Here is a 14,840-nt window from a genome sequence, read left to right on the forward strand (position 1 = left end):
AAAAATAGAGAAGACTGCAGCCCATGCAACACATTTGAGTGGGGAGAAGAAAGCCATAGAGCTATACAAACCAACAGGAACAAGTCTCATGACCGTGAAAAAGCAAACTGCAGAAAAACAACTTCAGTGTGATTTATAACAAAGCCAAACTAAATAAAAAAATATATATTGCCTAAGAGTGGATACCAGTTTGGACCATATGAAACTGCTTAATATATATGTGATAAGCTCTAAAGAAAAGTAGAGAAATGAAAACACAAAAGTCCAAACACCTTAATGTCCTTGGGAAGAAAAGGAACAGGGATCTGGAAAGAGCAGCAAGGATTTCAAAAGCTGTGGTTTACTAACTAAGTGGTGGATCCCCTGATGTTCATTTTGCTTTTATTCCTTGCGTTTTACACATATGTAATGCATATTCTCCTGTATTCAGTTAGTATTTAGTAAGACCATATATTTGAAAGGATGATAGGAAATATATTTCAGTAATACTCAGTGCAGCATATGGGCATTTTGACTAAATGTGCTTTTTCCCCCTCGTCTATCTTTTTATGTGTCGTAAACATTTTGCATAGTGAACATATATCACTGTTATCACATATATCAGAAAAAAAATCTTATAGCTGAGTTGGAAGGTTGGCAGCAAAAGCATTAATATTTTCAGAAATGAGCCTCATATTGGAATATAAAAAAAATCAAGAAAATTTAGGTGAGATGTTTTACTAGTCTTCACATAGAAGAAGGCAGCATGTTTTGTTTTGTTTGGGTGATGGTGGTGACATCTACCATATATGCTACTGCAGTGATCCCAAAGTAATGACATTTTGAGAATCTTACACAGCATTTTTATCGATTATTACTGTGAGAGATAAATAAAAAAGACTAATCAAAAATTGTTCAGACAGGGGCACCTGGGTGTCTCAATGGGTTAAAGCCTCTGTCTTCAGCTTGGGTCATGATCTCAAGGTCCTGGGATCAAGCCCCACATGGGCTCTCTGCTCAGCAGGGAGCCTGCTTCCTCCTCTCCCTCTGCCTGCCTCCCTCCTACTTGTGATCTCTGTCTGTCAAATAAATAAATAAAGTCTTTAAAAAAAATTGTTCAGACAGAATTTTTAAAGCATTCTATCACAGTAAGACTTGGGAGATTTTGTAGATATTAACAGGATATAGTATAATAGTCTTTCCCTAAATATTTAAAAAATAACTTACTATGGACAATTTCAAATATACTCAAAAAGTGGGAAGAACAGTTTAATGAATTCCCATATGGTTCTTACCCAGATTCAACAATCACCAAAATTTTGTCAAACTTGCATCATCTTTACCTCTTGTGTGTGGTGCATGTTTGCTGCTGCTGAAATATTTTTAAATAAATTCTATACTTAATACATCTCTAAAATATGTAGCTGTTTTCTTATACACACATAATGCCATTATCACATTTAACAAAATTAACAATAATTCCTGGGAATTCCCTAATACTAGAATCATATTCAAATTTCCCCAACTGTCTCAAAATTGTCTTTCTTGCGGGGGAGGTGCCTGGGTGGTTCAGTTGGTTAAGCATCTGACTCTTAATTTTGGCTTGGGTCGTGATCTCAGGATTGTGAGACTGTGCTCTGCGTTGGGCTCCATGCTCAACAGGGAGCCTTCATAAGACCCTCTCTCCCTCCCCATCCGCCTCTCCCCACTCTTTCTCTCTCTCTCTCTCTCTTTTTTTAAGGTTTTATTTATTTATTTGACAGAGAAAGATCACAAGTAGGCAGAGAGGCAGGCAGAGAGAGAGAAAGAGAAGCAGACTCCCTGCTAAGCAGAGAGCCCGAAGCAGGGCTCCATCCCAGGACCCTGAGATCATGACCTGAGCCGAAGGCAGCAGCTTAACCCACTGAGACACCCAGGCACCTTTACCCTTCTGCTTTCAAAAAAAAAAAGTCTATTTGCATTAGGACCCACATATTGCCTTTGGTAATTGTGTCTCTTAAATTTCTCTTAGTCTAGAGCAACCCCTCTTTTTTTGTTGTTGTTTTTATTTATACATTATTTTTAATACATTGTATTTTTTCATGAATACCAGTAAAAGACCTCATAGTATTCTTTTTATGTACATAAAATAATTTAATTAATCTCTCAGCTGGTGATGAAATGTAATCTTCCTCCGGTTTCTCATCAATAAACATATATTAACACCACCATTAAAAAAGCACCTCATTGAGAACATTGACAATTAAACACAGATTAGACACAGCTGAAAAGAGAAATAGTGACAAAAAATGCTGAAGGAATTACTTAAAACACAACAAATAGAAATGGGAGAAGAAAACTGTGGCAGAAGATTTAAGAGCTATGGAGAACAGAATGAAAAAGCCTGTCATCTGTCTAATTAAAATTGCAGGAGGGCATTATGGAAAGAATGCAATAGAAGCAATATAGGAAGAGAAAAAAGGAAGAGTGTTCCAGAACTGATGAAATAAATGAACTTACAATACATGATGCACAACATAATAGCAAACAGGATAAATAAGAAGAAATCTGCCCCAAATGCTTATAAGGACACTGAAGAATACTAAAGACAAAGGGAGAGTTGTAAAAGCAGCCAGAGATGAAAAGATTGTTTTGTTTTGTTTTAAAGATTTTATTTATTTAACAGACAGAGATCAGAACTAGGCAGAGAGGCAGGCAGAGAGAGAAAGGAGGAATCAGGCTCCCTGCTGAGCAGAGAGCCCTATGTGGGGCTCGATCCCAAGACCCTGGGATCATGACCCAAGCCAAAGGCAGAGGATTTAACCCACTGAGCCACCCAGGCGCCCCTGAAAAAATTGTTTTAAGTTCGGTTAAAAACCTTTGTAATCTTAAAATTGAATTGGAAACATCAATATGAACTCATGCCTTATTTTTCTTTCTAAATAATAGGTACAATAGGTATTTTCCAGCTCTGTTCTCTGTAGATGTGACAACCCAGCAGCAATAAGCACCCTCAACAACCAAAGTTTGCTCTCTAAATACCATTTCTCACTAAAAAGAATGAGGTTCCCCGGAGAAATGGCTGATTCCAGTTCTAGGACAGGAAATATACAAGATGTACCTGGGAGATTTCATTAACTCTTAAAGTAATAAAATTGTCAATAACTACCAGAGTAATGTTAAAAGATACAGAAGCCAACCTGAAGGAATACTTGCTAAAGATGGGATAATCTCGCATCAGAAATCATAATAAGTAATAATGATTGCATATTGAGCACGTGAAATATACAAACTTCCATAATTTGATAATCTCACACACACACCCTCAATAATTACCTTGATACATCAACTGCATTTCAATCAACGAGTTGATGAGAAATTTCTAATAGATTAATACCATCTAATAAATGGATAAGGAATAACAGAATTAGAAGGAAATCACCACTTCACACCCTCTAATTCAGTAATGGATGCATTTAACATCAAAGCACAATAACCCAAACACAATGTGCCTCTTAGCATAATGCAATAGAAGTGCAGCTATGACAGCATTTTGCCAGAATGCTGAGTCAAGCAAACCAACTGTAAAAAGTTCAGGGACAATCAGAGAAATTTGAACATGCATGAGGAATTAGATGATATTAAGAGATTAACATAGAAATAAAGCAAAAGACCATTAACTATCAAGGACACAGTCTGATATATATAGATATAGATATAGATATAGATATAGATATAGATATAGATATAGATATATCTGGAATTTGCTTTCTTTTTTTAACTTTTTTTTTTTTTTAAGTAATCTCTACATCCAACATGGTGCTTGAACTCACCACCCTGAGATCAAGAGTCACATGTTTTACTGCCTAAGTCAGCCAGGCACCCATGGAATTTGCTTTAAAGGCTCCAAAATAAACAAAACCAAAATATGCCTCAGGGAGGGGAGATAGATTAGAGGAAACACTGTTGACAAAATATTGTTAAATGTTGATGCCAGGTGTTAGAAATGTGGAAGTTCATTAAACTCTTCTCTCTACTTTGGGGTGCATTTGAAATTCTCCATAAAAAAACAAAACAAAACAAACACAACTTTTTAAAGGCCATCAGAAAGGAAAGTCATATCACCCACAAACAAACAGCAGTTAAGCTGACGAAGATTTGTCAACAGCAAGAGTGGAATAGAGAAGATAGCAATATAATATACTGAAGGATTAGGAGGAAGTAACGGTCACAATAGTTATATATTCAGCAAAACTACCTTTGAAGAACCAGGTGAGGGATGTCTGAGTGGCTCAGTCAGTTAGGCGTCTGCCATTCCGCTCGGTGTCATGGTCCCAGGGTCCTGGGATGGAGTTCCACGTTGGGCTTCTTGCTCAGCGGGGAGACTGTTTCTCTTTCTGCCTGCCGCTCCCCTTGTTTGTGCTCTCTCTCTCTCTCTCTCTGACAAATAAATAAAATCTTTTTTTAAAAAAAAGAAGAACCAGGTGAACTAGGGACATCTCTAGATAAACAAAAACCAAGTTCAGCACTAGTAAATCTGTACTTATGAGACTGCTGAAGAATGTTCTTTCAGGAAGAAGGAAAATAATCCTAGAAGGAAAGGCAGAGACTTAAGAAGGAAAGGTGAACAGAGAAATCGGTAAACATGTGGGTCATGTGGCCCATATAAAATAATTCCAGTCATGTCTAGGTCACAGGGCGTAAAAACAGACTTAAAATACCAAACAATAACAGCATCTGGGAACATGGTGTGTCTCTTCATTTATTTCACTTTTCTTCTTTCAAGCAATGTTTAAGAGTTTTCTTCATGGGTGGTGCAACTTTAAAAAAAAATTAATTTAAATCCTATAGTATTTCTTATTTTTTATTGTATAAAATATACATAACATAAAATTTACCATTTTAACTATTTTAAGTGTATATGCACTGTATTTTATAGTTTCTAGTTTTCATCAGAAATAGTATATTTTGGGGCACCTGGGTGGCTCAGTGGGTTAAAGCCTCTGCCTTCGGCTTGGGTCATGATCTCAGGGTCCCAGGATCGAGCCCCACATCGGTCTCTCTGCTCAGCAGGGAGCCTGCTTCCTCCTCTCTCTCTCTCTGCCTCCTTGTAATCTCTGTCTGTCAAATAAATAAATAATTCTTGCTCATGCTCCATGGGCAATACTTCAGGCATTGCACCATTGCCCTGTGACCCCAAATCTGCTTATTTAACTCCAGTCTTCCCTCATCGCTCCAGAACTGTGTCCTAATTTCCCAGTACACATTTCCCACAGGAGGTCACATTCCACAGGTTCAAAACCCACTCGCTTTGCCTGACTACCACCCCACCTCTCCTCTCCTCTATTCATGAGTTTGGGACGTCATACATGAGAGAAGCGTGGAAGTCAGCTCATATCTCCCTCATACTCGCTCCCCACATTCTGTGGCTTGTGGGAACCTTCCCCTCAGAGCTTACCTCACACACCCCGCCCCGCACGGAGCAGAGGCGAACTGAGCTCGCCCTCTGCTGGTCATTTTGGAGAACTACAATTCCTTCCAGCGGCTACATTCCCAGAGTGGCTGGCCTGAACGTGGGGCTTCTTGGACGTGTGTGTTGGTGGGATAAGGTCGCTTTGCCCCAGTCAGCAATGGCTGCCCTTTGGGGAGGTCGGCGAGCAGCGAAGATAGTAGTCACCCCCTTCTCTCCCAGACCCTGGCCATCCTCATTGCCGCCCTGTTTTCACCATGCACGCTGCTCCTCCCTCCTGTCCGAGCTCACAGCTGGCATGGGACCTCCCGAAGGCAGGAGTCCCTTTTCTCTTGGGCTCAGTCATCCGGACCCAGTGTAAGGTGGATGTGCATCCTGCTGGACCAGACACTGGACAGGGATGGATCTCATCTTGCTTTTCAGTGTCTAGAAAGAAATGCCCCTTCGGAGGCAGCCCTGAGGATAGGCAGCTTCAAAGGCACCCCTTCCCCTTGGATGGAGGAGGATGGGGCTGCTCTGTGCCAGGTCCCACTGCCTGGTGCCCAGAGAGCAGGCTGGACTTCACACTCTCACAGCATCTTATTCGGGTGTCCTGGGTTCACAGCTCTGCCGCCTCCGAGATAGGGCCCACAGAGTAATGGAGAAACAGAAATAACAGACAATAGAAGGTGGTGGAGGGAGGCCCACAGTTTTTACAGTCACTCAAAAGGTGGAATCAACTGGGCTTGGTGGTTGATTAAGTCATAAAATTAATACAAATTGAATGCTCATGAGTGTCAGGCACTTTTGAGGACTCTGAGGAACAGAGGAAGTAACTCCCAAGCTCCTCACGTGAGAGACTGGAATGGCGACAGGGAAGAAGAAGCTGAAGAGACTAGGGGAGAGGGATGATGGGCCTTGTGGGGGCAAGCCGGGTGTCGTGACTCTGAGACATCCAAGTGAGAGGCCCGGAGGACAGCTGACCTACAGGTGGGAGTTCAGGCTTGACACCAGACAGCTGACAGGGCCTGATGGAAGCCCTCAACATACAGGTGTAACTGAAGCCGAGGGGGGAAGGGAGCTCCTCGGGGAGGGGGTGTAGAATGAGGAGGGAAGAGGACCAAGGCCCAAGAGCGCTGGCTCTGAAGGGGCCACCGAGGAGCAGGAGGACAGGGAGAAAGGGAGGCAGTGTGTGGAAACCCAGAAGAGACAGGGAGGGAGCAACAGCAGAAAGTCCTAGGGCAATACAGGACCCAAGGAGTATCTATTGGACGTAGCCACAGGACATGGGGGAACACTTATGCTGAATGGATACAGCACAAGGTGTACCACAGTGGGCCAAGAGTTTGGGGGTGAGGAAAGGGAAGCTGTGAATGTAGTTTTTGGGGAAAGAAGAGGGCTGTTTTTTTGTTTTTGTTTTTGTTTTTTAAAGATTTTATTTTTTTATTTATTTGACAGAGAGAGATCACAAGTAGGCAGAGAGGCAGGCAGAGAGAGAGAGAGGAGGAAGCAGGCTCCCTGCTGAGCAGAGAGCCCGATGCGGGACTCGATCCCAGGACTCTGAGATCATGACCTGAGCCGAAGGCAGCGGCTTAACCCACTGAGCCACCCAGGCGCCCAGAAGAGGGCTGTTTTAATGGGAAAAACCAGAGCAAGGTTTGGGAAGGAATCAAAGAGTGGAGGTTAAAGATAAAGGACCACAGAGAGTGATAGAATAGGAACTATAACATGTGGCCCCAAAAATTTTGATCCAAAAGTAATCTGGTTTGAGATGGGATGGAACTACTTAAATATCCAAGAAGGGATTGATTATGTCATATGAATGTCTAACAATATGGGATTTACTGCAAAATCATTGTCTGATAATAGGTAACTAATTGAAACAAACACAACCTGTAACAAGATAATTTTAAATGTCTTGCTATGTTTTCTTATCATAAAGTAATACATACTTACTTCAGGAGAAATCAGAATATACCATCAAACAATGGCTCTCAAAAAACACCCATAATTCCACTTACCTAAAGTCACTCATATTTGTATTTTTGGTTCCAAATCCTTTTCTATGCTTATATCATTATTTGGCAAGAACTGGAATCACAGCATGTATATTAGGGTAAGTGTTTTATATCCCTCCTGCTGCAGAGCAAATTACCCCAGTTCTTAGTAGCCTCAAACAACAGATATTTACAGTTAGTCCTCATTATTCATGTATTCTGTATTTGTGAACTTACCCACTTGCTAAAATTAATTTATAAGCCCAAAATCAATACTTGAAAATACTTTTCAGCAGCTAGGCTCTGAGCAAGGAGAAATTTATACTCACCTTCCCAGCTGAGACTGAACCAGCTGATGCTCCCCCTTCTTGTTTCAGCTCTCCTACTGTCAACGGGTACCCTTGTCACAGTCTTCTTAGTGCCATGTTCTTCACATTTCTGTACTTTTTATGGGTGATTTCCCACAAAATAGCCCCCAAGTATGGTGCTTAGGCTCCATCTAACGGTCTTCAGCACGAGGAAGCTTACAGAAAAAATGTGTGTTAGATAACCCTTTTTCATCCATAAATTATAGTGCTGTTGGCCACGAGTTCAACGTTAACAAATTGATAATATATATTAAATATGGTGTTCTTAAACAGAAACACACATGGAACAAGGTTATATACTGATCAGTTGAAAATGTGACCCAAGGCTCACAAGACCTAACTACGTATCTCTCCCCTGGGAACAATGGTTCAGTATTAAAGAAGTCAGAGTTCTTGGTGACTGCTGGGAGACACAAGCAACTTCTGTGTTATCACACCATTTCTGCAGGCCAGAAATTTGGGAAGAGCTCAGCTGGGGAGGTTTTGGCTCATGGTATCTCACAAGGTTGCCATCAAATGTTGGTGGGCACTGTGATTATCTGAAAGCTCACCTGAGGCTGGAGGTTCTGCTTCCAGGATGGCTCCCTCACGTGGCTGTTGGCAGGAGACCTCGGTTCCTTGTCTCTCCAGAGGCTACTTGAGGGTGCTTGCGACATGGCAACTCAAGTGTGTTGTGAGAGCATGGCAAGGGGGGAGGCTTCCCTAGTCCTGGAAGTCTACACCACAAATAAGCCCTGAAGTCCAGCCCACACTCAAGGAGAAAGTCCCACCACAAAATAGATCTGAAAGAAAAAAAAAATACAAAAGATACTAATAATGTTTGTTTCCTGTGAGAAAAAAAAATCAGGTGGCTGGGAGATGGAAGGGGGGGATTTTACTTTGTATCCTTTTTATCTTCAGAATTTTTAACAATGTAAACCTATTCATTATCCAAACATAAGGAAATTGAATTTTAAATGACTCTGGAATATTCTTTTTTTTTTTTTTTTTTGACAAAATAGTTATTCTGGGGCTTCCTGGGTGGCTCAGCAGGTTAAAGCTTCTGCCTTCAGCTCGGGTCATGGTCCCGGGGTCCTGGGATTGAGCCCCACATTGGGCTCTCTGCTCAGCAGGGAGCCTGCTTCCTTCCCTCTCTCTGTCTGCCTCTCTGCCTACTTGTGATCTCTATCTGTCAAATAAATAAATAAAAATATTTTTTAAAAAATAGTTATTCTGTTCAGCTTGATTTTGGCCAAACTGGTTTCAGTCCAGCATAATTTCTAAAATGAGATCTCTGGGAAGATAGGACTGGTTGGAGTGGGAGCAGAGGCTGGAGTTCATGTTAAAGAGGAGAGAAGTTAAAGGAGAGAAGTTATTTTGGGGCAAGCGTTGAGGGCATTCCCTTTTTAAGGTAGTATTTTCGCTGTGATGTGGGGGACTTTGGAAGAGGTGGCATTTACCTAAGCCATAAGGGAGGGGACAGATCTGCCCTGGTTGAGAAGAGGGGTGATGACAACCCCAGCAAGGTCATGTGTGAGCCAGGATAAACATGTGGGAATGAGAAGATACACCAGAACAGCTGGAGGTTTGTGTGCACGTGGGGGTGGGGATGGGCAGATTGGGCCCAGGGCGTGGAGGGCCTTGAATGGCAAGCCTGGCATCAGGGCTCTATTTAGAGGCAGTGAAGTCACTTATTTGATCAGAGCTGTGGTGTAATTAGAGCAGTATTTTAGGAAGATCAGTCTGTGAGCTGAGTGACAGTTGGACTTGGTAAGGTCTGGGGGCCAGATGATCCATAATAAGACAGTCTCAGTGAGTAAGAAGGTACAGTGGTATAGTCACAAGCACAGGCTCTGGACGGCTGGTGGGGGGGGGCAAACCCTGGGTCCACTACTTCCTAGACGTGTCACTGAATCTGAGCTTTAAAAGGCTAATAGCATCTTTCTTATAAGATGCTATGGGGTGGAGTGTGCATCTGACTGGTAATTCTTGCACAGTCCCTGGCACATTGTTATGAGAAGCACAGATGCAGGGTGTAATCAGTCCTCAGATTAGAAGAGGAAGAACTATGAGAAGGACAACTTTTGGTGAATAATTAATGGAAGAAAAGAGTGAGGGGATACAGTGCGTGTCTGTGCATGAAAGGGGGACACTAGATCTCCCAGTTTCCTGGCAGCATAGCAGACCCATATATAAAGCCAGGGCAGGCAGGTGAGGACAAGCTTTGGAGAGTTGTGAGACGCTGCGTTAGGTCTGGGGTGTCAATCGCACAGTGTGGTCCAGAAATTGACAACTGAGAACAGAGGTCAGGACTGCAGACAGAAAGTGGGAGCTACCTGGAAGCAAGTGCGGCTGAAGATGTGGGGGCAGGAGAGACACCAGTGGATCCCGCTGAATGTCTGCAGCAGGGCTGGGGGGAGTGAAAACAGGAAAGATAACATGAGAGAGGTGGGGAACCAAGAGAGACCAGAAGCCCTGGAAAGGAATGTTTGAAACAGAAGGATGGAGTCAGCAACATTGTCTGCCTCAGAGAATCCAGGAGGTCGAGGGATGAAGGCCAGTGGCGGCCTTGGTGAGAGCAGTTTCCCTGGTGGGGTGGGGACACAGGTCATAATGCTATGGGCCAAGGAAGAGGGGAGGAAGGGAGCCACCAGTGACTGCGGTGTATAGTGTTCTTTTAAGAACCCAACCTGTGAGTTATCCTACAGTTGCCTCAACACTGGCACAAGAAACACATTCATGGATGTTCATGACAACATGGTAATTTCAAAGACAGAAATCATCAATACGTGTTTGCTAAATAAAGTAGGGTACACCCAGGTATGGAACACTATGTAGCTACAGAAAAGAATGAATCAAGCATATGAATTAAGAAAGTAAAAATATTTGAGATCCATTAAGTGAAAAAGGCAACAAAAGCAAATTATGTGTATTATCTGATCATTTGTGGGGTTTTTTTTAAAGATTGCATGTCCTCTCCCTCTCTCTCTCTCTCTCTCTCTCTCTCTCTTTCTTTCTCATGCATGCGCACACACACTCATACACCCTTTTGGAAAAACACAAAGAAAAAGTTAAGGGAGGTTTCCTGGAGAGCCAGAGGACTAAGAAGGAGATTTTCTCTCTTTATTTTGAAATAAATTGCATATGACCTAGCCACCCAACTCCTAGGTATTTACCCAAGAGAAGTGAAAACACACTCTTAGAAAAACCTGTATACCAATGTCCAAATAGCAGTTTTTTAAATTATAGCCCCAATCAGAAAGTGTCCAAATACCTATGAACCTCTAAGGGATAGGTGAGCTGTGGTCCACCCATGCCATAGAATACTATTTAGCCATCAAAAAGAACACACTGTTGACGCACGCAACCACACGAATAACCTCCCGTGCATTATGCTGGGTGCAAGAAGACACCGTCAAAGGCTACCGGGTCTAGTATTCTAAGTACAGGGCATTTAAGGAAAAGGCAATACTTCAGAGAAGAAGTACAAAAGAGTGATTGTAAAGGGTTGGGTGGAGGGAAAGCTCATTAAAAGGAGACAGAAGGAGGAAATTTTGGAGGGCAATGGGAGTGTTCTATATCTTGACTCCGGGCTCTGTGCATTTGCCAAAACTCATACAACTGTATATCAGAAAGTATCCATTTACTGTATACTGTTTTGCTCCGCCCTAATTCCAAAAGAAGAAACATGGCTGCTCAGAAGGTTACTTTTAACACTTCTGGATGCGGTTTCCAGGTTTCTAAATAGATAGCACCATGCCCTGATATTTGGATGACCAAGTTGAAGACGCTGGCCTTGGCCCAGTGATGGCCGAGATAGGACTGGTGCGGATTGTGCGTAGGAACCTGGGTCACAGAAAAGGCTTTCAGGGAACCAGGTGCTTCAAGGAGGCTTTCCCTGGGCTGGAGAAGGGAGGAGGGAGGCTGGCCACAGCTGCACACCTGCTGCAGGGGAGGAGTGCCCAGGTGCAGACCAGGTGAGAAGCAGTAGCCCCACTTTCGTGATGGTGGAGGTTGGGTTGGTAGCCAGAGGGTGGGGTGAGCCATTCCGGAATCCACAGCGGATGTCTGTCTCCCACCCCTGCCACTGAGGTCAGGGGGCAGGTGGGACTGGCTTGGGGGCGGTGATGGCAGAGATAATTCTGGCTCTGGGAGTGTGTGGGAGCGGTGGAGTCAAGGGCAGGGGCCAAGCCCCCACGGCGCAGTCACAAGGGAGCGGGAGCCGTGGCTTATCAGCCCCATCAGAGCCTGCCACACTCCATCTCCCCTCAACCCCATGGCTCCAGCCCACTGCCCTGCCAAGGGGAGAGGGTGGAAATGGGCTCTCCCAGATTTCATTCATTTCTGCAGGCAGTTGACCTCCAAAGCACTTCCCCCCTGCCCCACCTCCATAGCAGGAGCAGTCAAGAGGGAAAGCAGAACAGTAAAAGCCTACACTTACCACTGGCACTGTTCTTAGGGCTCTGGATGTATTCACCCATTTGGGCTTTACAACTCCTTGAGGGAAGGAGGTATTTTTATCTATGCCCACTTTACAGATGAAGAAACTGAGAGGCAGAGAGATTAAGAAACTTGACCAAGGCCGCACTGCTAGCACTGAGGACTTGAGTTTTGAACTTTGGTAGGATTTGGTTTCCATCTTCAAGACTGGGCTATTCCAGTGGAGAAGATCTCCCTCATGTGGAATTTTTTGACTCTCTCTCTCTCCCACCCTGCCTACCTCTTTCCTTCCTCCCTCATTTTTCTCCTTCCTTCCTTTCTTCCTTCCTTCCTCATTTCTTCCTGTCTTTCTTAGGTGGGTAGTAGGCAGTGATTCGGTTCTGGTTCATAATGGTTTAATTCTGGTTCATAACGGGTCCAAGACAGACCCGTGGGCTGGTAGCATACCCAGCCAGCGTGGCCTTCCTCCTTCTTGTGGTCCTGCCAGTGAAGAAAATCTCTCCCTGGGGGAAGGGGTGCCGGAGGACCTGATGGCCAAGCCTTTCCTAAGAGACCCATCAGTTTAGGCTGTGTTTTCCAAACTAGCCTGGAACCCACTAATACTCACGAAACCTATTTGGAGGCTCACAACTAGTATTTCTAAAAGAAAATTAGGAAAGAATAGAAAATACTAAGCTGCAGGATATGTACCAAATGCAAACATCATTTTGTGTAATTTCTATTTCAAATATATATATATATATATATATATATATATATATATATATATATATACACACACACACATACACACACACGTACTGGGATCTGCTAAAAATGAACTTCTCACTATGACATGAGGCCAAAATGATTGGGAAATACTGATTCAGTAATCTAAGGTTAAGAATCCATTGTCTTCAATTTATAATAACCCCTACATCCTCCCTCTGTGCCATATTTTTAAACATAGCTTTTTTTTTTTTATTTCTAACAGTAGTCCTCACTACATTTTTTATTTGTTTGTTTGTTTTAATTGTGGAAATGAAAGAAGAATATATTCTGGTTGTAAGAGTCCAGCATTTCAGGAGCACAGAGAGTAGGAGGGAACGCTCACCTCTCCTCACTCCACTCCGGGCTCAGCCCCCCACCCCCCACCGGAAGCAGTGTGGTGTGCTTCCTTCTGGCTCTCTTTCATAGACATGCAGGTACGTGCATTCATGTGCAAGTTATTTTTACTAATACTAAGTTAAACTGTGTGCATTGGTATCTACGTTTTTTCCCACTTATCATATCTTGGATCTTTTGCTACCCATCCCACATTCATCTCTTTTAAGGACTGAGTGGGTAGTAGGCAATGATTCGGTTCTGGTTCAGGTTCATAGAACCTGTATGAATAAACCTTAACATACTTAGCCTCTCCCCTATAGACACCTTACGCCATGGCCTACTGCCCCTCCTATGAGCTTCAGCCTCCCTATTCTAAGCACCCCTCCTGCCCTTCCCTCCCCAGGGCACTTGTCTCCCTCAGGGTCTGGAAACACTGGGCGCCCCCCCAGCCTCCTGGCTCCTCCCGCCAGCCTCTTCTGTGTGGGTATTGGCCAGGCCCCGGCTGGCAGCAGCCACGGCCTGGCATGAGGAAGCCTCCAGGACTGGAAGACATTTGCTAAGGATGCTTAGCAACACTCTGAGTTAATTATTTAATTGGGTGAAACATCCATTAGGGAGGATTCTCACTTTCCAGACAGCCTGTGAGTAAACATGTCGAGAAGAGAAGAGTGAGGTGTTGGCGAAAGCTGCCATTCACCCTGGCTCCTCCCCCACCCCCCCACTCCCCAGCAGGGGAATGGGACCCTGAAGGACTCTGCCCAGATGTTTCCTCAGGCTGGGCCAGGGCAGGCTGCTTCAGTGAGGAGGGCAGATGTGGCTCAGGGGCCCCACTACTGGCGCGGCACGTCTGGGGAGCGCAGTGTCAAGAAACCCACTCACACCAGGTAGCTCACTCTGGAGGGGATTTAATTTGAGAATCCAGTCACAGGAGTGTGGGGAGAACTGGGAAGTGGAAGGTAAGGCAACTTCAAGGAGAAAGGTTGCAAGAAGCTGCTCCTACTCCTGGACCCGGACACTGGAGGGGAGGGTGACTCCCAGAGCCCAGAGCTGGGACTGTCAGGCCAGAGCTATGACTTGGAAGGGCCAAGAACTGGGGGCTGGAGCCATCTGCGGGGAGTGTCTGGCAGAAGCTGGCTGCACAGATTAGATGCCACTGTCAGCAAAGAGAGAAAAGACATGAAATACTCTGGCCTTTTCCTTCTTCCTGCCCTCCAGTGTCTTGCCTTGGCTGGACCCAACAGGAAACCAGGGGACAGAGAAGCCTGAGACATGTAACCCATGGTTGGGTGGGGGTGCTCCCTGCATGCAGAACAGAGCAGGGGAAGGGCAGGGAATGAATGCCAGTGCAAACAGGCAGTGACCAGCACATGAGCTGGGCAGCTCAGAGGCCGATCATGGGGCTAGGTCTGCTGGTATGATGTTTTCTTTAGGAGAAGGAGACCTACATTAGGTGGTATGCTGTGGGTGTCTAGGAGGAAAAAAAGGCCTGGTTTGAACCTGTGCCTATCAAGGCTCTGTAGAAAACCCCTCTGGGCATTTTAAATAAGGAGATATTTAATACAG

General features: G+C 44.2%; 1 long non-coding RNA gene across 2 annotated transcripts in view; it reads right to left on the minus strand.

Moving 5' to 3' along the window:
- Window positions 1–4,357: 4,357 nt before the first annotated feature.
- The window catches only part of LOC116595752, a 48,986-nt gene continuing 38,503 nt past the window's right edge, over window positions 4,358–14,840 (minus strand). For both annotated transcript variants that reach the window (XR_004287851.1, XR_004287852.1), the window contains 3 exons: window positions 8,324–8,554; window positions 7,734–7,927; window positions 4,358–4,392 (listed from right to left, as the gene is read on the minus strand). This is a non-coding gene — a long non-coding RNA (uncharacterized LOC116595752). The remainder of the gene's footprint in view (window positions 4,393–7,733; window positions 7,928–8,323; window positions 8,555–14,840) is intronic.

The sequence above is a fragment of the Mustela erminea genome, chromosome 7 (assembly GCF_009829155.1).
Source record: "Mustela erminea isolate mMusErm1 chromosome 7, mMusErm1.Pri, whole genome shotgun sequence".
Lineage (NCBI taxonomy): Eukaryota > Metazoa > Chordata > Mammalia > Carnivora > Mustelidae > Mustela > Mustela erminea.